The 21,955-nt window shown below is 41.2% G+C and overlaps 1 protein-coding gene across 1 annotated transcript in view; it reads left to right on the top strand.

The window, feature by feature from the left end:
• Dock2 (dedicator of cytokinesis 2) overlaps window positions 1–21,955 on the top strand; it is a 403,875-nt gene that overhangs the window by 168,796 nt on the left and 213,124 nt on the right. The gene's annotated exons all lie outside the window — the stretch shown is intronic.

The following is a 21,955-nucleotide window of genomic DNA, read 5'->3' as shown; positions in this document are numbered from 1 at the left end:
CTTGTTTCACTCATTCACTCACTCACTCACTCTTCATTCATTCATTCATTCATTCATTCATTCATTCATTCATTCATTCATACATACATAAAAGGTACTACGCATGTGCCAAGCATTAGAGATACAAAGCATGAAATAGTTATTCAAGAACGTCATTACAGAAATGTAAATAAGCAACTGGAATATGGAGACTTAGTCTCTGTAATCTGGATTCCAAACTCTGAAATGCTCCCAAACTCAAAACTTTAAAGCATCATGTGTTAAGGTCACAGGTGGGAAGTTCTAGTCCTTGAAATCTTGTTTTGTGCACAAATTATTATTAGTAGTATTACTAATTGTTTATTAATTATATAATCAATAGGTGATCCTTAAGTTATGACTATTTTGGTTAAACATCTTACTAGTTGGTTAACAAAATTGTCTAAAATAATTTTTATTATATATATATATATATATATATATATATATATATATATATATATATATAATGTGAAAAGTAAATGAATTGTGTGTTAAGACATGGGTCCTAAACACAGGAGATTTCATTTCATATATGGAATAAAGATATCTTAAAATCTAGAAAAATTTTAATATCATAAAGTGCTAGACCTACCAAGGAGAGACTAAGTGTATGTGGGAACGTTAGGAGGGGGCTCATCAAGGAAACATTCACAAAGGAAGTGAAACTTCAGCTGATGGTCAAAGGTTAAAATAATTATGATGCAAGCTAGTTACTGTCTTCTAAGCACTGTACAAGATGCAGTCTATGCATTCTTATTACTTTGCCCCTAAGTAGTAAGGTTTATTATTCTCACTTCATGAAAAGTATTGAGATTCATATTCATTTATTATTTAAGACCAGATGAAGTCATTCAGGCTGAGGTTCATCAGACTGTGTCTTTGTGTAGTTGTGAACATGAAAATACAAGGGCATGGCTATTTCCTTCCTTTCTGCATCCTTGTTGTGCATAGAAGCTTGAATACTCAATAGTCCTTCCAGTGTTGAGATTGGGATGCTGGTGTCTATAGGCACATCTGCTTTCCAGCTGTTCAGTAGGCACTGGGCTTTGCTATTTGATCTCTCTTTATTGTGATTTTTAACCAGGGAGGGGGTTTGGTCTTGCAATGTAAGAAGAGTATGGGATCTGGCTCTTCCTTTCTTCAGAAATATCTTAATGTTTCCTTTCTGTTGATTAGCAATTTGTCACAGTTCTTTACATTTTATTATGAAAAATGCCGTAGCTGCTTGGGAAATCATGGTTTGGGGAAGCACAGTTGTAATAAGCATACTTGCTACTCCTATTCCTGATGGTAGGTAGTACCCAGTGCTTTGTATAGAGCTGCCGAAGAAGCTCTGTCCATCTCACAGGAGTGGCACTTCCAACTCTGCTCAGCATACTGGCATCATTTTGCAGCTTCAGTAACATTGCAGACCCTGCCTCCCACCTGTGAGAGACAGCTGCTTGTGTCACTGAGCCTCAGGACTCAAGGCTTCAAAGCATACAGGGAGTAGGAGGCGCTGAGTAACTCCTGAACACAGTGCGTAGGAGGCGTGGTGTCACCTTCACAGTCTAAGTTTCTTTTGTAATGAGTTCCAACTAGAGACTTGGCCCACTCCTCTCTCAGGATGAGCAGGTGTCTACTGGATGAGTTATCAAATGACATTATCATCACTGAGTTGGTACAAGATTCTGATCTGGTGAGCTCCACACCACACTTCCAGTTCATGAGGGTGGAAATGTGTCTCTGCCGAACAGTTTCTTCTATGACTCTGTGGACATGAGCACACTGAACCAAACTGCAAATCAGAAATCCCAAACTACCTTATCAGAGTCACTCTTGTTCTAGTTGCTCTGACTCTCTGGGCCAACTTTGCCTGGGGAGTTTTTGAAAGATGACAATGCTGAGCCTCCTCACCCCCTCCACGGCATTGTGATTTCATTGCTAGGGGACTGGTGGAGGCTTTGCAGCGAGAAGTTGCTGGGTAATGAAGGGCAGGCCAAGGGCTTCAGTGCAGCAGGGCCCAATCTTAAGCCTGCACTCTGGTGATCTGTGGGAACACTGAAGCATAGTTTGATCATCAGTTCTAGAGGAGGGGATCTGACGCCTGATGGTTTGTTCTTCTCATCAAGTGCGCAGTTGACTTCTGTGCTGCTCAGCTGACAACCTTACTGGAATGTGACCCATTTTATTTTTCTGCAGTATTTTCTTGAACCACAGCAGTGCTTCTCAACCTTCCTAAAGCTGCCACCCTTTAATACAGTTCCTAATGTTGTGATGACCTCCAACCACAAAATTATTTTTAATGCTACTTCGTAACTGTAACTTTGCTCCTGTTATGAATCATAGTGTAAATATCTGATGGGCAACCTCAAAGGGGAAATGACCCACAGGTTAAGAAATGCTTAACTAAGTTCATTCTCACTTCTTTACCTCCTTAATTCAAGGGCCCTGTCCAATCTGCATTTAGTAACCACAGGATAACAAAGACTTCCCACCCATTCACTCTACTCCAGAATTCATTTTGGTAGGATAACAGTGACATGGAGCGTGCGGAGACCCGACTTTGAAAATCCAGACGAATGAACAACAGGATTTCATGAAGTCATTACAAAAAATGAAATCCTGACATTTGGAGGAAAATGAATACAACTGGAAATCATTGTCAGACAAAATAAGCCAGACTCGGGAAGATGAGTGCCGTATGTGCTCTCACATGTGGAAACTAAATTTAAAATTATGTATACACATATGTACTACTTTATATTTATGCTTATATATGTGCTTGTAGGTTACAAAGCTAAAAAGGAAACCGCGATGAGGGAGGAAAAGGTCTTTAGGGAAGTAGGAAATAGAGAAGGTAATGGAATGTATGCAATGGGAAAGCAGAAGGCATGATTAACTGGATACGGAAGGAAGCTGGAGGGCAGTAGATGAGTGGAGTGAATGGGAACAATGTATAATAACACATATATTTGAAGGTGAGTCCCATTACTTCGTATGCTTATCTACAAACTCATTTTTAAAAAGAGGGGGAAGGTACCCAGATCACGGGATATCATGTTTGGTTTGCATAGGTGTCTCCTTCTCAACACATGGACTTCGAGAGGCCACCCAGACCACCCTCTTGAATTTTTCTTCTGTTTGTTTAGACCCTTCCTGATAAGATTGACTAGCCAGTTCTTATAGATTCCTAGTTGATGCTATGCAGCAATTCCTTGTCCCAGCCCAGGCTTAGATAACAATGGCCACTGACTGGAACTATTCCTGGTGAAAAACCATGTGTGGAAGTGCAGCAGTTAGTGTCCTGTGGGATACCAGATTTCTGTTGGTGTTGAGGTGGGGAAGGATACTTATATTCAGTTGTCGCTGTTGGAGTAATTACAGCTCTACCCCGGGGAGCTACCATGCTCTCTGTAAACTTATGACTGTCTGCCTTAGCCTGGGTATGAATCAACTCCTTTTTTAATTATTATTTATTTAAATGATAGTGTTAAATTTTCTCACACAGCTGCCATACTTGCACTTAGCATATGAAAGGTGCCAGCTCAGGAGAGGAATGAGCAGTCTGGCTTCTATTTCTCTTAGCTCCATTTTCTCTTTGTCACTGAGCAAAGTTGGGCTGTCAGCTCCACTGAACCCCAAAGGTGGCTTCCCAGGGATCTTATTCTGTATTTTATAACCTTCTGAGAAATTTATACAATTTAATTTTGCAGCTAAACTGATTGGAGTTATATTTTTCTCTCCTATACCAGGGCATCCATTTTTATGTTCTATTCCATGAGGAGGAAGGGTGAGCGTTATATGCCCCGTATAGCAATCATGTGGGTAAAAATGAGTTTGCATTCTCAAAAGGGAAAAGGATCATTCATACCTGAATCATGGATCTAGAGGTGCTTAGAATCACCATTTTTTTTTTTAATGAAAGGTGTGGTGACCTGCACCTTTAATCCAAACACTGGGCAGAGGTAGGAGGATCACTTGCAAGTTCAAGATCTGCCTAGGATATGGGCTGAAGCCCTGTCTCAAAGAGGAGATGAGGAAGATGCTTTATAATCCCATACATCTTGAGCCTTTGGTCCTGCATCAGCTTCAACACTGGAAGAAATTCTGCACATGTAGCTTCTCTTGCCTGGAGCATTCTTCCAAGTCCCATTTCTTCTCGGTAGGGAAGACCTCAAATTTCTGTTAGCCATCGAGAGTTTTCAGAGATTTCTCAATTTCATCCCCTCCCCACTTCCTTCTATCCCCAGAGAGAATGAAAAACTTTCTTATCTCCAATTCTGCATTTTTCTTTCCTGTGTGTCACCTGAGATATTCCCGTACTAACTCTTTTGTGTTACTTCTTCTGCATCAACCCAGCCAGGCTTGGAACACAAGCCTCACTCTCCAAGTCACAAAGCAGAGCTCGGGCCAGTCCCACTCACACTCCATCCTTCTGCAGCAGCCCTCAGCTTCCCAAGCTCTGCTGCACTCCTTTCTCAGCTCCTGTACCCTCCTGGCTTTGCTTGAACATAACCGCTGCTCTTTGCCTAGCTAAATCCTACCTAAGGCTAGTTCTGAAGTCACATGAATGTCACTGACCTTGGGGAACCTTCTCTCATCCTCCTTCCCTTCTCTGCTGTGGTTCTGGGAGCCACTTACTTGCTGTATTGTATACTTGCATGGTCATACTCTGAGGACTAGCCTGTCTGCTTCAGGGCTGAAGTGCCCTGAGATAGAGATCAGCTATGCTTGCCTCTACTCTTGCCATCCAAGCAGCAAATATTTCCTGACGCTGCCTAGGAGAATGGTGTGCTCAGTGCACTGGTCCTCTTCAAACAACAAATAGCAGGCCCAGGGCTTTCTGTTCTGGTGCTGGAGGAATTTTTTTTTTCTCTCTTTGGCCATCATTTGCAAAGGGGTCCAATTAATACCACCTCCCCCCTGGTATGCAGGAGACCTCTTGTTTTGTCAAAAGCAAAACTGTATGCAGTTGATTTTAGAGAACTGAATTGGTTTTTATTAGTGACTAGTGAGCCAGACAGTGCTCTTTCTGAACAGTAGAAGGAATCCCATGGGGTGTGGCTGAACAGCTGGTTTGTGCAGAGTAGGCTGAGCTGCCTTGAAACAGAACAATGCAGAATACTGGTTGGTTATTATGACACTTCTTCAGGTTACTCCCTATTAGGATTAAAATGGGGGTGGGTGGAGTTTTGTTTTTATGGTTTTTACAAAAGCTCATTCTAGTTGAGCTTTTTCCAATTGGTTGTTCTGACTCTCTTGTCTTCCTTCTTCCTTCCTTCTTTCTTTCTTTTCTTCTTCTTCTTAATGGTCTCTTTAGGCATTGTTGTTGTTTTTAATGACGATGTTACAGGGCACTTAGTATTGACTGGTCTGCATTTTTGTGCTTCATACAGAATCCCAGTTCTGACAAGTGTCCTCCTTACTTTCACCCAATGATTTCTTATATTTTTATCCTCATCTTCCACTCCCATTTCTCAGAGAGCCCAGAGCTATGGGCAACCTGCCTGGAAGAGGGTCAAAGGAGGCTATTGCTGCCTCTTGTCATTACCATCTACTTCCCAGGAATCAATACCACCCTGCCAAAGCAGCAGGGGTTTCTTCTAACCTACCTGGGCCCCTTCCCAGTAGTCAGATAAAAGGCATCTCATGGAGCAGCTCACAGTGGCCAGACTTAAAGTTGGGAACCCTAAACCCTTTGCTTCTGTGGTATGAAATGTGCCCTCCCCAGGCTGCTGCAATGGCTTTTCAGAAAGGGTGACACAGTTATCGTTGGTGTGTATCCATCATATGCTGAGATGGGGTTCATGATCTTCCTTATGCTACTGAGGAAGCTAGGTCCCCAAAATCAGTGAGTTAACATTACAACTCCAACACAAGAACAATTCTATCTCAGTCCACATTTCCAACCTCTCCTTCTGCCTCCCACCACGATATACTTGTATGCTATTTCTCTAGCATTCTTGCCCTAGATCACACTTTGGAGCCAGGCTACACTCGTGGCTTATTCCACTGGTGCCTCTGGTGTTTGGAGAGTTCTCAGCACGTGTAGTAATCTACATACGGTGCCACAAGTGACCAAAGGAGGGAAGAAATCCTAGCTTTGCTTCTCTTTCACTCTGGAATCCTGGAAAATCATCATTAAAATGAGACACACTCCCCAGCAGTGTGAGAATTTCAGTAATGAATGCTTGTGGAAAGGTCCAGCACATTCCAGGCCTGTAACCCGTGATGTTTACCATCTTCCGTAGTGTTCCCTGCCTCTCCTGTGCTCCCTACACTATTACAGGCTGAAAACAAACACATAAGCCTTTTAAAGACAATCCAGGGCCAAGTGGTCTGCTGTGGAAGTGACAGACAGGAACCGAGCCCAGAGAAAACAGTAGCCTGATTGACCTGGAAGAAGAGCTCCAGGCCGGGATTAGCGGTGGCAGGTGTTTTGTTCCCTCTCTGGCCAGTGGGAAGGCTTTCCAAGGAGCAGGGAATGTTGTTCTGGGTACATAGCACCAGGGCACAGTCCCTTAGGGGAATCCTAAAGGAAAGCGTCATGCTGCTATTTCAAGGGTTCCTTTGGAGAATTCCAGAACCTCTGGACTTGTGAAAGCCATTTTACCAATTGTAGTATCTTGGAATTACCTTATAACAATTCCTGGGTGCCATATGTTGATTTCCTAGGAATTTTGTGAGACAATTGCTAAGAAACTACCTTGATTAAACATTTATTTATGTCTGTAATTAAGTGGACCACTTTACAATCAAAAGTAGTAGATACTCAACACATCCTAATTAGCTTGTAAGGTTTTATTTTTACCTATGCACTTAAGGTTATTTATACCTATTGTGTCTGAGTGGCAGGAATTCAATGGAATGTTTGGTTATTGTGCCTAGAAATCAACCAGGAAGAAAGTATTTAAAGGAAAAATACAGTGGGTAAACATTATATATCATGGTCAGTGTTTAAAAATTGATTTCCCAGGAACCTGTTCACAAAAGTCTACTTGCGTACCACTGACAAGGATCCAGTAGGATTACCCCAAATCAGGAAAACCCCAAAGCCTGTGGGTACTGCCTAGGTATACTTTTCTTGTCTGGATCTGTGGATGTGCATTGGTCCTCATACGACAGCTGGAAGAGATTACCTTCCAGAGATGTATTGATTTGGAGACAAACTGAACATCCAACCTTAGGCCAGGGAGGGCAGATGTGGCTCATTTCTTGTGACAGTGCTTATTGATCTGTGAAGGCCTTTTCCCTAAGAGTGCTGAAGATTTTGAAGTTCTGTGTAGGTCACTGAAAAAAAAAAAAAAGAGCCTAGAAAGCAGGGAAGGAGTGGAGATGGCAGATTTGCTGTGTCTCCCCTCGCTGCTGTTTTATCCTAAAGATATGGAAAAGTCAAATTTGATGTGGGAATTATCTTTACCCTTAGTGGCAATATAAAAGTTGATATTTTAATTAAATGAGCACCAGTGTATTCACTGTTAATGGGAAGAACAAATTATGAGAAGCAGAATGTTTGAGGAGTCTTAAAAGTATTTTCGTTATGTATCTTATTTTTTTGATTGAAAATAAGCTTTTTCTTTCATACAACACATCCTGACCACAGTTTCCCCTCCCTATACTGCACTCTTAGCTCTGCCTCCAGTCCTCTCTTCCCCAGATCTAGTCTCCCTCCATTTCCTTTCAGGAAGGCGCAGGTCTCCAAAATAAAACAACCAAACATGACAAGACAAGATACAATAAGACAATGAATGCAAAAGCCCTTATCCTGAGGCTGGACAAGGCAAACCAATAGGAAAGAAAGGGTCCCAAGAGCAGGCAAAAGAGTCAAAGACACACCTGCTCCCACTGTTAGGAGTCCCACAAAAACACCAAGTTAACAGCCACAACATATGCAGAGGACTGGTGCAGACCCATGCAGCCCTGTGTTTGCCAATTCAGTCTCTGTAAGCCCACATTTGCCATTTTGTTAAATTAGTAGGCTGTGTTCTCCTGCTGTCCTTGACCCCTCTCAACACTACAATCTCTCCTTCTCCTCTTCCTCAGGCTTCCCTGAGCTCCAAGGGGAGAGACCCAATGGAAACATCCAGTTCAGGCACTCTCTCCACATAATGTCTAGCAGTGGGTCTCTGCACCTACTCCCATCTGCTGCCTGAGGAAGTCTCTATGACGATGAGTGGATAAGGCACTGATCTATGATAAAGCTTATTTATTTATTTATTTATTTATTTATTTATTTATTTATTTATTTATTTATTTAATTTGCATCCCAATTGTAGCCCTCTCCCTCCTTTTCTCCAGGTCCCACCCTTCTTCCCTCTTCTCCATATCTTCCTCCCCTTCCCCTCAGAAAAGGGGAACCCTCTTCCCCGCCTACCCATCCCAGCACATCAAGTCATATCAGGACTGAGGGCAACATCTAATGAGATAGCCTGGCCAGGCAGACCCTCCAGGAGGAAGTGATTGAAAAGTGGGCAGCAGAGTCCTTGTCAGAGACAGCTCCCCATCCCCACTCCCCTTGCTAGGGGAACCACATGAAGACCAAACTGTCCATCATGTACATATGTGTAGGGGGGCCTAGGTCTAGTCCATACATGGTCCTTGATGGGTGTTTCAGTCTCTGCAGGACCCCCTGGCCCCAGATTAGTTGGCTCTATTGGTCTCCTTGTAAAGATCCTGTTCCCTCCAGGTCCTTCTGTTCTTCCCACTCCTCTACAAGGCTCCATGTGCTCCGCCTAATGTTTGGCTGTGAGTCTCAGCATCTGTTTCAATCTGCTGCTGGGTGGAGCCTCTCAAAAGACAGCTATGCTAGGCTCCTGTCTTCGAGAATAGAGCAGAGTGTCATTAATAGTGTTAATGGTTGACTCTCGCCCATGGTGTGGCCAGGCATTGTTTGGACATTCCCTCAATCTCTGCTCTATCTTTATCTCTGCACATCTTATAGGCAGGGTAAATTTTGGGTCAAAGTTTTTGTAGATAGGTTGGTGTTTCTCTTTCTCTACTTGGTGTCCCATCTGGTTAGAAAGTGGCTTTTTCAGTCTCCATGTTCCCTGCTAGTAGGGGTCTCCAATAGAGTCACTCCCATATCCTCCCAGAAACCTAACCTGTTGTAGGTTTCCATCCTGTCTCTGAGATGTCCCAGGCCATGAGTTATCTTCTCTCTGCATGTAATCTGTCCTTCTTCCATGTACCCCTGGTCTCCCCACATCAAATCCCTTCCCTCATTTCCCTCAGCACTCCCTTTCCTATCCTTTTCCCTCTCTTCGAGCACTCTATCAGTTTTTTTTTATTTCACCTTCTCAGTGATATTCACCTCAGGATGTTCACCCTCCCTTGGGTCCTCCTTGTTACTTAGCTTCTTTGGGTCTGTGAATTATAGTATGGTTATACTGTACTATATTATATGGCTGATATCCTTTTATAAGTGAATACATAGCATATGTGTCTTTCTGGGTCTAGGTAACATCACTTAGACTGATCTTTTCTAGTTCCATCCATTTGCCTGCAAATTTCATGTTTTCCTTCTTTTTAATAACCGAGTATTATTCCCATTGTATGAATGTATCACAGTTTCTTTATCCATTCTTCAGCTGAGGGACATCTGGGATGTTTCCAATTTCTGGCCATTACAAATAAAGCTGCTATGGACATAGTTGAGAAAATGCCCTTGTTGTATGATAGAACATCTTTTGGGTATATGCCCAGGAGTGCTATAGCCAAGTCTTGAGGTAAAGCTATTCCCAATTTTCTGAGAAACCTCCAGATTAATTTCCAAAGTAGTTGTACAAGTTTTCACTCCCACCAGCAATGTACAAGTTTTCTCCACATCCTCACCAGCATGTGCTGTCATTTGAGTTTTTGATCTTAGCCATTCTGACAGATGTAAGATGACATCTCAGAGTCATTTTGATTTGCATTTCTCTGATGACTAATGGCATTGAGCATTTATTTAAGTGCTTCTCAGCCATTTGAGATTCCTCTGTAGAGAATTCTCTGTTTAGCTCTGTCTCCCATTTTTAATTGTATTAATTAGTTTGTTGATGTTTAATTTATTGAGGGTTTTTTTTTTTTTACATATTTTGGATATTAGCCCTTTGTCAGATATAGGGTTGGTGAAGATTTTTTTCCCAATCCATAGGGTTCTATTGACAGTGTCCTTTGCTTTGCAGAAGCTTTTCAGTTTCAAGAAGTCCCATTTATTAAAGTATCTATTTTTTAATGGTAGGGAAAAACAGTAACTTCTGAGTGGAAGGACAGATATGGTTAGTAGAAAGTAAACTATGGCTCTGGTACTTTAGATTCCATGTTTCGGGGATGGGTCCCCACTATGTAAGCAATAATTCATTCAACAAACACAAGGTGGGCATTCCCTAACTCTGTCCCTATCTGCCTGGGGGCAGAATGAGATCCTCCAGGTTTAAGGGCCAGTTCATGTTTGTCCCTACTTCTGAACCTAGTTGCAAGACTTAAATTTTTGTTGTTGCTCTTGTTGTTTGGAGACACAGTTTTTCTGTGTATCCCTGGCTGTCCTCGACTCACTTTGTAGACCAGGCTGGCCTCAAAATCACAGTGCTCTGCCTGCCTCTGCCTCCCTGAGTGCTAAAATTAAAGACATGTGCTACCAAACCTGCATGACTCAAATTGTTCTACTTGTGCTTCTGACTGACCCATATAAATTGGGGTTTCCCACCCTTCTTTGATTTAATTAATATGCTGAAGCAGCTCCTAGGACTCAGGGATACTCTTGTGTTTACTGGCTTACTAAGGGGATGAAGACATTAAGATCAATATAACAAGGCATGGGAGAATGGTCTCCAGCTGTCTGGGAATGGCACTCTCTAGAACATAGGTTCTCAACCTGTGGGTCATGACACATTTGGGAATGGTATATCAGATATCCTGCATATCAGATATTTACATTACAGTTCATAACAGCAGCAGAATTAAAAGTTATGAAGTATCGAAAAAGCAATTTTATGGTTGGGGGGGTCACTACAGCATGAGGGTCTCAGCATTAGATAGGGTGGAACCACAGATGTAGCATCTCGGCACCACAGGACGCTTTGGAGAATACTCTGAGAAGGACATACCACTTCTATGGGAACCTTGCCTAGAGGACAACCTTTATCTGGCCGTGTGCCGAGTAGGACAAAGAAGCACATGAGAGCCTTCAGAAGTTCAGTTTCTAAAGTCAGTGAAGGCTGAGGCACTGACGGAGGGGAGAGGCTTTAGGAAGCAGTCACCATGGGCCCTTAAGAGGCCTCACGGACCAGAAAATGGACAAAATTGACAATAATTGGAAAAAAAATTAGATAATAGTACTCTGTTTATAGAAAGTCTTAGAGGGAACACTGGGCCAAGGTGATAGAGAAACTCTATTACTTCTGTAACTTTTCTGTGAATCTAAAATTATTTCAAACTGCAAACATTTTAAAGTTCAAGGCATTTACATGGGGACTCATGACAAACAGGAAGCTCAGAGAGTGGGGAGTTTCTCCGGGTCACCTGTCCCAGTGTGAAGGATAAAGGCTTGCTCTGTTTATAAATTCAAAACAACAGAATCTGCTAACCAACGGCAAACCTTACGAGAGGACTGCAGTAGTAAAATGGCCATCAGCCGCTGAGCTCATGAAGAGGCCAGTGGACTTTTGTAACGATGAACAGTGGGATAATTGATTAGAGAACACTTACCCAAGACTGAACTGGGACTAGTGACTTGAGGAACATATGCCTATGGCCTGTTCCCAACTTCTCGTGCTGCAGCAGGTCACGTGGGCTGTTTGGCAGCTCCATCCTTGCTGCAGTCCCTGAAGCAAGAGTGTTCAGCTTGAATGTCTGTTACCTGATCTTTGCCTGACAGGCTCAGAAAATGGGGGATTTGCCTTCATTTCCCAGATGGCCATTGGGTCATTTGTTCCTAGGAGATCCATTTGGAAAATAAGAAGACAGCTTTGGGAGATGCTTGACTAGAACTCTCCAATAAAGTTAATAACCCAATGTCTTCTGTCCCATCCGTACCACCTCACTATGCTTCCTGAAGTGTTCAGGTTTTTTTTTTTTTTTTTAAATCTTCCATAACCAAAGTTTAAAGGTTTTTTTGCCTACAGCCAATTGGGCTCTCCACCCCTACTCCTCTCTTTCCTAAGTCCCTCTTCCTTCTTGTTTCTCTAGCATCAAGGACAGGGTGACAGGGGTAAGGCACACTTCTGGGGATAAGAACCAAGTGCAAGTAGGCACCATAAATCCAACCTAGAAGAAATTGCAGTGTGGTGACACACTCCTATAATCCCAGCACTTGGGAAACTGAGGCAGAAGAGTCACAAATTTCAAGCCAACCTGGGCTCATAGAGAGACCCTATTTCAAAAACACACAAAAATATTATCAAAAGGTAAAAAAAAAAACTTAAATATTGATGCAACCATTAAAATATCAGTATTAATAGTATTTTCTTCATCATGATTTTCTTATTTTTAAATTAAAAAAAAAAGCAGTGCATAGCATTTTGCTTTTCTTGACTATAGATTTTATTTAGGCACACTTCAATTTCTTCCAGTAGGTAGATGCCTCACTCATTCTTTCTTTTCTCACATTCTTGCAAAAAAGACAAAAGAATCTCTCTTCTACAATGCCAAAGTTGAGCTGTAACTTTAAACAATGAGTGTGGCAGTGTGAGTGGGCAGTGGAGAACCTGCCTCTTCCATCCCCCGAGACAGCGCTGCTTCTCTGGAAGAGGTCTATACTCAGGAAACCCTTGCACAAAGGCCCTGGTTGGAAAGAGCTGCCATTTATACTAAACCTTCACTGGCTGGCCACTGGCTTCCTAAAAAGTATATTTTGCACAATACTTGGATTACATCTCCCCTCAGCAGCAGAATAAATATTGGTTGTTCTTGGTCCCACTAGTTACCGTGGAAACCATGACATTGATTGCTCAGTGGGTATAAATGTAAATCTTTAAGTAAAGTGTGTGATGTGGGGAGGGGTGTGTGTGTGTGTGTGTGTGTCGGGGGGGAACTTTTGAGTCATCCCTCTGTCTGTATGTGTGTGTGTTTTGGAGGGGGGGACTTTTGAGTCATCCCTCTGTCTGCAAGGCCCCAGCTGTCACATCTCATCTGGGGACAGAAACCAGGGACTATACCAGGGAGCTTTTGACAAACAGTTCAAGAATTCTAGAATAGACATTTTCTCAGGGATTTATGGGGTAACTTTTGCCTTGGAGATAAACATAACTGATCGAGGAGCCCAAATTAGAAAGGAAGTTTAGTTCCTGAAGTTTTTCTGAGCAGCCTGGCATGCTAACCTCCTCTGCGATTCTCTGTTCTCATTTCTCCTGCCTGGAATCCAAGTTCTGCACACAGATTTTCTCTCTGACCCTCTTTCCTAAATTTTTAATTGGCATTTTACATCCCAGCAAATGATTCTCTTGCACCCCCACAAAGCTTGTATGGCTCTTCTCCTCCTGTCATTTATCCTGTGTTTTGCATTGCCTGAAAGGCATCTTGCTCTTTGTTTTGCCTGTCCTGAAAGCCTCCAGATGGTGATGCAACTCCTTGATTACACAAATATATTTTGTTTTGTTTGTAAATTTACTCAACAAAGGCCATAGTTCCACTTATTGCCATTGCTTCCTAGGTGACTGGATTCGCCCATTCTATTTTCTGCCATTCCCCTCTAGATATCTGAATTGTGACCCCTGAGCACTGGACCTCACCTTTCCTGACAGGACTAACCCAGTTTTCTTGTCCATTAAGAAACCATGTGATTCTTCTATCACCATTTTGGTGATCATCTCTACTGCCTTCTGATAACACTGGCTGAATGCTAGAATTCAGGAAGTGACCACATGTGGTTTCATACTTGTTCATGTGGCAAATTCCCCTTTCAACTAAAGCAGTGTCATTCTATATAACTGCTCACTGAGTGTTAACTGGGCAGCTACTGTTTCTCAGGCAGCAAGTTGGGAGTGAAAAGGCAAAGACAATGAGCTGCCCCAGAAACTGCATTTCCCAGCATCCTCCAGCTCCAGTCTCCAGCATCAAGTCTACTGAATATTCCCAGGAGGACTATATTGCAGGCCTAGAACCAGGGCTAGTACAGTGACTATAATAAATTATGCTCTGAGTATTTAACAATAGCATTCTTTTAAAGCCTGAGGTCAATTTCTTCACTGTCTGATCCATCCAGCTCATTCCCAACACTGGGATCTCCCATTGTCTCTTGAAAATGTGACATAGGCTTTCATTTATTAAAAGTACTCTTCTGAAAGGGTCATATATTAGGTCTATAGACTTTACAAGAGAAAGGCTAATCCTTCCCTATGTTTTGCCTACATGTTTACACTTCTTGGCATAGTTTCAAAATTTAAGCAGTCCTTCCATAATTAATCTCTGTGGTTTGATTGCTCTTTCTATCTTCAATTAGTCTGCTTCTTAGAAAGACATGCTGACACTAATTTTATATTTGATGCTCAGCAGAACCTACTGAGGAAGGCAAATCTGCTGCCATCGCATTAAACGCTATATAAAAAGCAGGTACCAACCTTGAGTGCTGTGGTGGCCCAAAAGCGGTTGAGGCATCAGTTTAGAGCACTGCATGCATTTCCCATCGAGATCATATGCCCGTGTATACTCAAGAGGGCTCTTTAAGCGCTCTTAACTTACTGAGTCACTATGCACTGGGATCAGAGGTTCCCAACCCTCCTCTTTACCTAAACAGCTTACGGATCCTGTGTGCACACTGCCATATGTGATGTGCACACCACATTTGGGTTGCCTTTACCACGTCTCTTTTTCCAACAGACAAAAAACCCAGGAGCATAAAGTCAGCATCTATCTTGTTCACCGTCACATCTTTACACAACACTAGACACATATTGATTAGTCAGTAAATACTTGGTTCGTATTGAGTTAAATTCTAGCTGAAAGATTAAGGACGTTGGGGATGCACTGACATGCATTTGAATACGGCATCACCACAAACCAGCTGTGGAGCCTTGAAGGAAATGTCACGATTCTCTGAATTTGTCAACAGAAACGTTGAAGTTTTTGGCAGTAGCATTAGTGTTCTTTATCTTTCCTTCACAACTTTAGTGCAGCTCCTCAAAAATGTCTTTGATGCTTCCCCAGGGAAGAGGCCCCCAATTGGTTATCAAATATTAAGTGGTCAACCTGAGATTGCATACATACAAGTAGCATTCTACATAGTAAATAGATTCCATGGATGGACTTAGGGACATATATGCAAATACACATATATATGTAACAACATTTGAAAGTCACAAATTTGAACAAGAGCAAGGGGTTGCATGGGAGGTGCTGGAGGGAGCAAAGTGGGTAAATTATATACACCTAGGTTCAAAAAAACTACTGTGACATAAATAAATGCATTTAAATAGTTAGTCAACAGTGTCTGAATAGTCTTGGTTGAGATTCTGGTATCAAAAAGAGTGATGTTTGGTATCAGGGCTTTCTAGCAGCTTTTGGAATATGTGGGTTTTGTTTCTAGTTTTATGTCCAATAGACTCTGATTGGACAATGTAGTTTGTCTTCCAACTTTTTCATTTAAATGCAGGTGAGTGAGAGTAAACACTCAATGTTCTTGGATGGCCCCCAAATTTGAGTTACATGCTTTATATTATATTTCACGATCGAGCCATGTATTAAAATATTAATATAGTATGTATAAGCCAAATATACAATCAAGAAATTTATGTACAAAAACATAACAAAGAGGTTTTACCACAATCCTATAGGTAAGTGTTACTGATGAACAAAATGGAGGCGTAAGTAGTTAAATTGTCTTGAGCTACAGGGAAATTTTGTGGTAGAGCCAGAACTTAATCTGCCTAACTCTAAGCTTTCTGTCATACCCATCTTCAAGAGCAAACAAAAACAAAGAGGTCCCTTATCTATCCAGTGTGTTCATAAAAACCCTTCTGGCATATTAACTGGAAAAGCAGAATACAAATGTCTACATGCTGCATGGAGAGTCCAAGCACATCACAGAAGAATGAGAAGCTGTGAATCCAGAGCTTTCATATGTATGACTTCATTTCATTTCTGGTAATGCTTGTACAGTAAATGATAGATGTTTTTCAAAAGAATACCCTGCATAATTCAGAGGTGTAATCTGAATAGATAAAGAGATGGCTGACTTTACTAGATATTGAAGTTTATATCACACATTCCCCCTGCCCCAGGGGGGATCAGAGATGTAGAAATGTTGCCAAGGCTGATACTGTTTATGTCTCTGAAGACGAGTCAGAAAACCAATCATTGCAGAAGTAAGATATTTTTTTTTCCTGTGGATAGAGCCAGTCCTTAGGGGAAAAAGAGGGTGCCTTCTTATCTGGGTGCAAGAATTACATGATCCAGTAAAGTTCAGAGAGAAATAAGTTTAATCTTCCTAAAGTATGCTCCGATTCTTACTATGTATATATTTGAAATCTGTCATGGAAGACAAGGTCCAATGCTACATCCTCATAGTTACATGGTAAAAGCTGAAAATGAGGTGGTACGTTAAAAAAAAAAAGGTTGCTTGCATCTTTAATCTTAACATATGTCTTTTGCATCAAACTCTAAATTGTTAAGCTATCAAGTAGACATGAGGAATTTCCTTTCACTTGTCTACTCGTTCTTTCATTGGCCCATCACTATCTGTTCATCACTGACAGGTGATGGTCATGTATTTAAGTATGTATTTGGTAATTACTAATGAATACCTGAAAGTGAAACTGAAGCACTTTTTGGGAGCTCTCCACATCAGTTCTGATAGGCGGATATGGTTGGCTCTTATGTCCCGCACTCTCATGCTGTGTCTAATGCTAGAGATTCTGAGACAGAGAAAAGCAACACCTTGATTCAGAGACCACACTATCTCAGCAATGTGGTTGGCTGGAGTGGCAGAAGCTGAAGAATGTTTCTTGAGGTGTTGTGCTATAAAAACATCCTGACCATCTCATTTTAGTGTGGGCGGGAGGTTCGGTATTATGATAGCTTTGAAAGGATCCCAAATCACCTCATATCTCAGAACACAGAAGGAAAATCACTGCTTCCAAACAATACATATTCCTTCCAAGAATGTTCTTAATGTTCTTCCAGGAATGAGCACAGAGGTTTTGTTGAGAAAGAAATTGATCATAGTCAATAATTAGGATGGCCTGATGCTGACTGAGCATTCAGAAGAAAAACCTTCCTGCCCCTGAGCTGGTCGGGGAAGGGCGCAAGCCATGGGTTACATGTAAGGGCATTGTCTTAAGCCTATGCGAGTCTTGTGGGTAAGGCCACGACCTCTATTTAATTGATCTTTTGCTTGATCATTTTGGTTTTAATTTTTGTGGGTTTTGGGGGGGTTGTTTATATGCTTCTTGTTTTTTTGTTGTTGTTTGCTTGCTTTTATATTTGTTTATTTTTGTTGGTTTTTAAAGAGGCAGAGAACATAAAATTGGGGAGGGTGTAGTGAGGTAAGGAGGATCTGGGATGAATTGGGGTAGAGTAAAACACGATAGTGTGGAAAAAAAAGGTTTCTATTAAAATCCCCAAAATGTTTTTAAGTAGAGACTTTGAATACATAGACTTAGAAATAAGGTAGTTAGCTCCTTTTTACAATTAAAAAAAAGGTCCAAGAAAATATAATAAAATTAGAAAATTGTCATTACACCAGGAAAAATAAAACTACGTCTACCTTTTCCTAATTTACCATAGGTGAATAAATTGATCATATAACAATAAATTGATCATATAACAAGGAAGAAGTAGAGGAAATGATGCATACTACCTAAATGTCGCAGAAGGAGCTGGGTGAGGGTGGTACAATTGGTAATATATCAAAAATCGAAAGATGATTTTTAAAAACTATACAGTAAAAATTTAAAGGTAGAGAAAAATAAAGCACATGGAACCAATATTAAAATGAAAACACCCTCTTTGTGCAGTTAGGAGGGAGAGACACTGAACCTCTGTAAACAAGGAGAAATGCCTTTTGTCGACAAGGCTTGTTTTTCAGCACCACGGACAGGGACACAGCAGCTCAGGGTGTTCTTTATAGACATGGCTTTCTGGGGAAGGCTTTAATTACATCCATTCTTGAACGATGGTGATGTGTTTGTGTAAGGGCAGAGGAAACACATTCGTTCTGCAGCTTTATTGGCCATTTCTGGCCACTTCTCATGCTCTTGAGATTGGCATCTTTCTTCAGTCCTGTCCTGGAGAAAGAAAAGTCATTCAGGGCTCTGATTCTAAAGCCTCTGTTGCTGGCAATTTCTCTGCAGTCACTGGCACAATCGATCCCTAAGTGGACTAGTTAGTGAGAGCCCTGAGTTCCACCTGGGTGTAGAGATGTCATGTCTGCTTGACTTGGAAAGAATTTGTGGGAAGAGCCTGTTGTAAAGTGTGAGAGCTATAGAGTTTTAATTTGTGGTGTTCCTGCTGTGGAAATTCTATCAGCCATCGCCAAATGAGTTGCTGATTCCTATGTTCTGTCTCTGGAGGATGGTGGGATGATTAGGGGTATTTTCACTGTAGGACAGAGAGAAGATGGTGTTGATTTTCATCTCCTCTGTTTTCCCCTCAGTCTTTTGTGTGAGGTCAAGCTGTGTTCCAAAAACCAGCTTTAAAAAAAAAAAGTCTGTTCCTGATTCTGTCTCCTCATTCAAAGAATCACTCCTCATTCTCTCAGCCATTACTACTTTTCTTCCAGTAGATCTTCCAATTAACTAAATAAGATCTGTATCGGCTTGATAAAATCCTAGCAATTACTTATTATGTATAAGCTATCCATGCTAGGTGTTGAACCTAAAATAATGACATAGACCCAATTCCTATTCTCCAAATGATTCTAGGATGACTCATGATCTACTTGTTCAGGAGCATGAGGGGGTAAGGAGGGATGGGTATCTTATAACCTGTGCCTCAGAAGCCTTGTTTTCTTAACACTCTCTCTATGGGCTACATTATAGCAGAAGAGTTACAGTGGGATCAAGAAAGGAGCACTTTCTATGGAATTTCAGGTATCAGAGTTACAAGTATGTTTGGAATATGGGAGAATGTTGGTGATGTTCACAGGCACCCACATGGGTACCACAGTATAACTCAGTCTGTACAAGAAGCAGAAATAAAAGCTGATGATAAAGTAGGCAAAAACAAAAACTCAGTGGAGATGAAACTCAGTAATCAGTGAGGGGACAGAAAGAAAGGATATAAGTCTTGAGGGGAGACAGGAGACTCATGGGAAGTGGGATGTGGAGGGATGGAAGCCCATCTTTGATAGCTTTCTGGATGAGGAGTTTCAAAGGTCTTCAGCATCATGAAGTTCTTTTGTTATCCTGTTTCCATGGATGCATGTTTTTTTTTCAACTATATCATCTACCAAACAAACAGCATGCATTACAGATTAAGTAATTTGTTTACTCATTAATAAAAATCAATGCAGCATAAGCATCATTCTGAATTTTCTGACCAAAAAAGTTAAGCAGGTTTCCTTGTTCATTCTGTTCTCTTTCCAACGAGTCTTGACATTTTCGGTAGCCTGTGCAAGAATATTGATGAGAGATGAGTATGCAATTTCTGTTAAGTTTCTGGAGCTATTACAAATAACCTACAGAGTCCCATTTTTATGGTAGAAAGCTCAGAGGAGCCCATGGCTGCAGGGCCATTTGCTGTTTTGATTCAGTTTGCACTTAAGCTTTGAGAGTTTACCTTTCAGAACAGCTTAAAGAAGCCCAGACGATTTGGAAATAAATGATGAATCAGCACCGAAATAGAAAACAAATAATTGAAACTAATAATTAAAATTAATAATTGCTTAAGTAATTATTTAAAGGTGAACAGTACATTAGCTAATAGCTAATACTCAATTACGACTCAATTCTTGTGTGATTGTATTGATTATCTTCTTGCTAGAAGGAATTTTCTTTTTAGTAGCCTTGATACATGTGAGATGGTCTTTCAAAAGTAAGTCTGTCTAAGCCTGTTGCCTTGCCCAAGGAACTCTGAAAAACAAAAAGCACAACCTCAGATTTGATGAATTCAGGCTGATACACCTGTTTTTAGGGTGGAACAATTGGACTTGCAGGTCCTCTGGGTCACATACACTTATTATTCTTTGTTGTGGATAAGCCATCAGTTTTGCAACAAGATGATGATGGTAACAACAATGTAAATTCCTCCTCCTCCTCCTCCTCCTCCTCCTCCTCCTCCTCCTCCTCTTCCTCCTCCTCTTCTTCTTCTTCTCCTTCTTCCTCTTCCTCTCCATCTTCTTTTCCTTCCTTCCTTCCTTCCTTCCTTCCTTCCTTCCTTCCTTCCTTCCTTCCTTCCTCTTCCTCCTTGTCATTTTATGTAGGGTCCTCACTATGTAGCTCTGTCTGTCCTGGAACTCACTATGTAGACCAGAATGGCTTTGAACTCACAGAGATCTGCCTGCCTGTGCATGCTGGGGTTAAAGGCGTGCACCACCACACACAAATGCAATTGGGCAGCTTAGTCCTCATGTGGGTCCTCTAGTAAGGGTGAAAGGGGATGTCTCTGACATGGACTCTGTCACCTGCTTTTCAATCATTTCTCTCTGGCAGGGCTGCCTTGCCCATCTCAGTGAAAGAGGATGTGCTCAGTCCTGATGTGACTTGATGTGCCAGAGTGGTTTGGTGGTGGTAGATCTCTCCTTTTCTGAGTAGGGGGAGTAGGAGGTAGGGAAAAGAAAGAAGGAGGATGGGACTACAATAAGGATGTAAAGTAAAATTTTAAAAGATTCTCAATTTGGGAACATTTACTTTGCTTGTTCATTTGGATATTATAAATTGTGAAGTGTTGCTATAATTAACTAGCACAGGAAGAAAAATATCCTTGCAACTAGAGAGACATGGATTCTCCTCCAGCTCTCTTACCTACCATGCCTGGACCAGTCATATACATTTCTCTGTTTCTTTGCTTGTACCACTGGAGCCAGTGCAGCAGATATGCAAGCTTTTTCTCAGAATCCTGAGAGATTCCTACACCGTCTGCTGTGTATCAAGTGCTTACTATAAACTGAATGATAATAACTAGAGCAGGTCCTATTTTACGCCTTAAAATAGGATAGTATTTAGCTCCAGCATGTCTGTCAAAATACATTGAGATAAATGTAGAACACACAGCCCATTGCCTGGAATGCGGTCAGAATTTAACAAATGTTAGCTGTGATCTTTATTCTTTCCCTCTTATTCACTCTCCATAAAGGACTCTTATTTTGAAGAACAGAGCACAAATTTTAGAGCATGTCAGATATGTGTGCTTATATACGTGGCTTTGTTCAGTATTCATTCATCAGCATTAAGATGCTGGAGTTACACTTGGAGAAAGGTTTGATTTTTTTTTCTCTCTAGGCTGCAGCTTAGAGATTCCAGTGTGTTTTAATAAAAGCCCTCAAAAAACAGTGCTCAGGATCTGCATAAAAGAAGCGCACAGTGAAATTTGCATTGTTTGTGGTTTTATTGATTTAATTTTTCTTTTGTTAATTTAAGTACTTTTTAAAAAAATATGTCAGGAAATGGAAGTTAAAAGCAATTTGTAAATGAAATAAAACATTTCATAGCTGCGCCATTTAGGAAAAAAAGTTAGCGCATGTTAGTTTGTATTTCTGTCAGATGATTGATGTTAACAGTAGCCACCAGTGTGTGAGACCAGGGTTATATCTCTGGCTATGGGGGAGGTCTCTGAGCAGGTACTGGTGGAGAGCGTTCCCACATCTCTTCATCACCCAGAAAGTGAGGCTGAGGGCTGCCATGGTGAACTGTAGTCCCTGAGATGAATCCACTCTATCTCTTGTGAGTTCACTCTATCTCTTGTGAGTTTCATTTACCTAACAGTACAGGTTGTCCTTTGTTACTCTATCACCGAGAAAGACTTATCTTTCTTCTGACGTCAATTATTGTGAATTTTTTTCAATGAATCATAGCGCATAAATTGTTCCCTAGAACTAGTC

The sequence above is a fragment of the Psammomys obesus genome, unplaced genomic scaffold, assembly GCF_907164565.1.
Source record: "Psammomys obesus unplaced genomic scaffold, mPsaObe1.curated_primary_1811, whole genome shotgun sequence".
Lineage (NCBI taxonomy): Eukaryota > Metazoa > Chordata > Mammalia > Rodentia > Muridae > Psammomys > Psammomys obesus.
The sequence above is the reverse complement of the archived record's forward strand: the minus strand, read 5'-3'. Positions and strand labels throughout refer to the sequence as shown.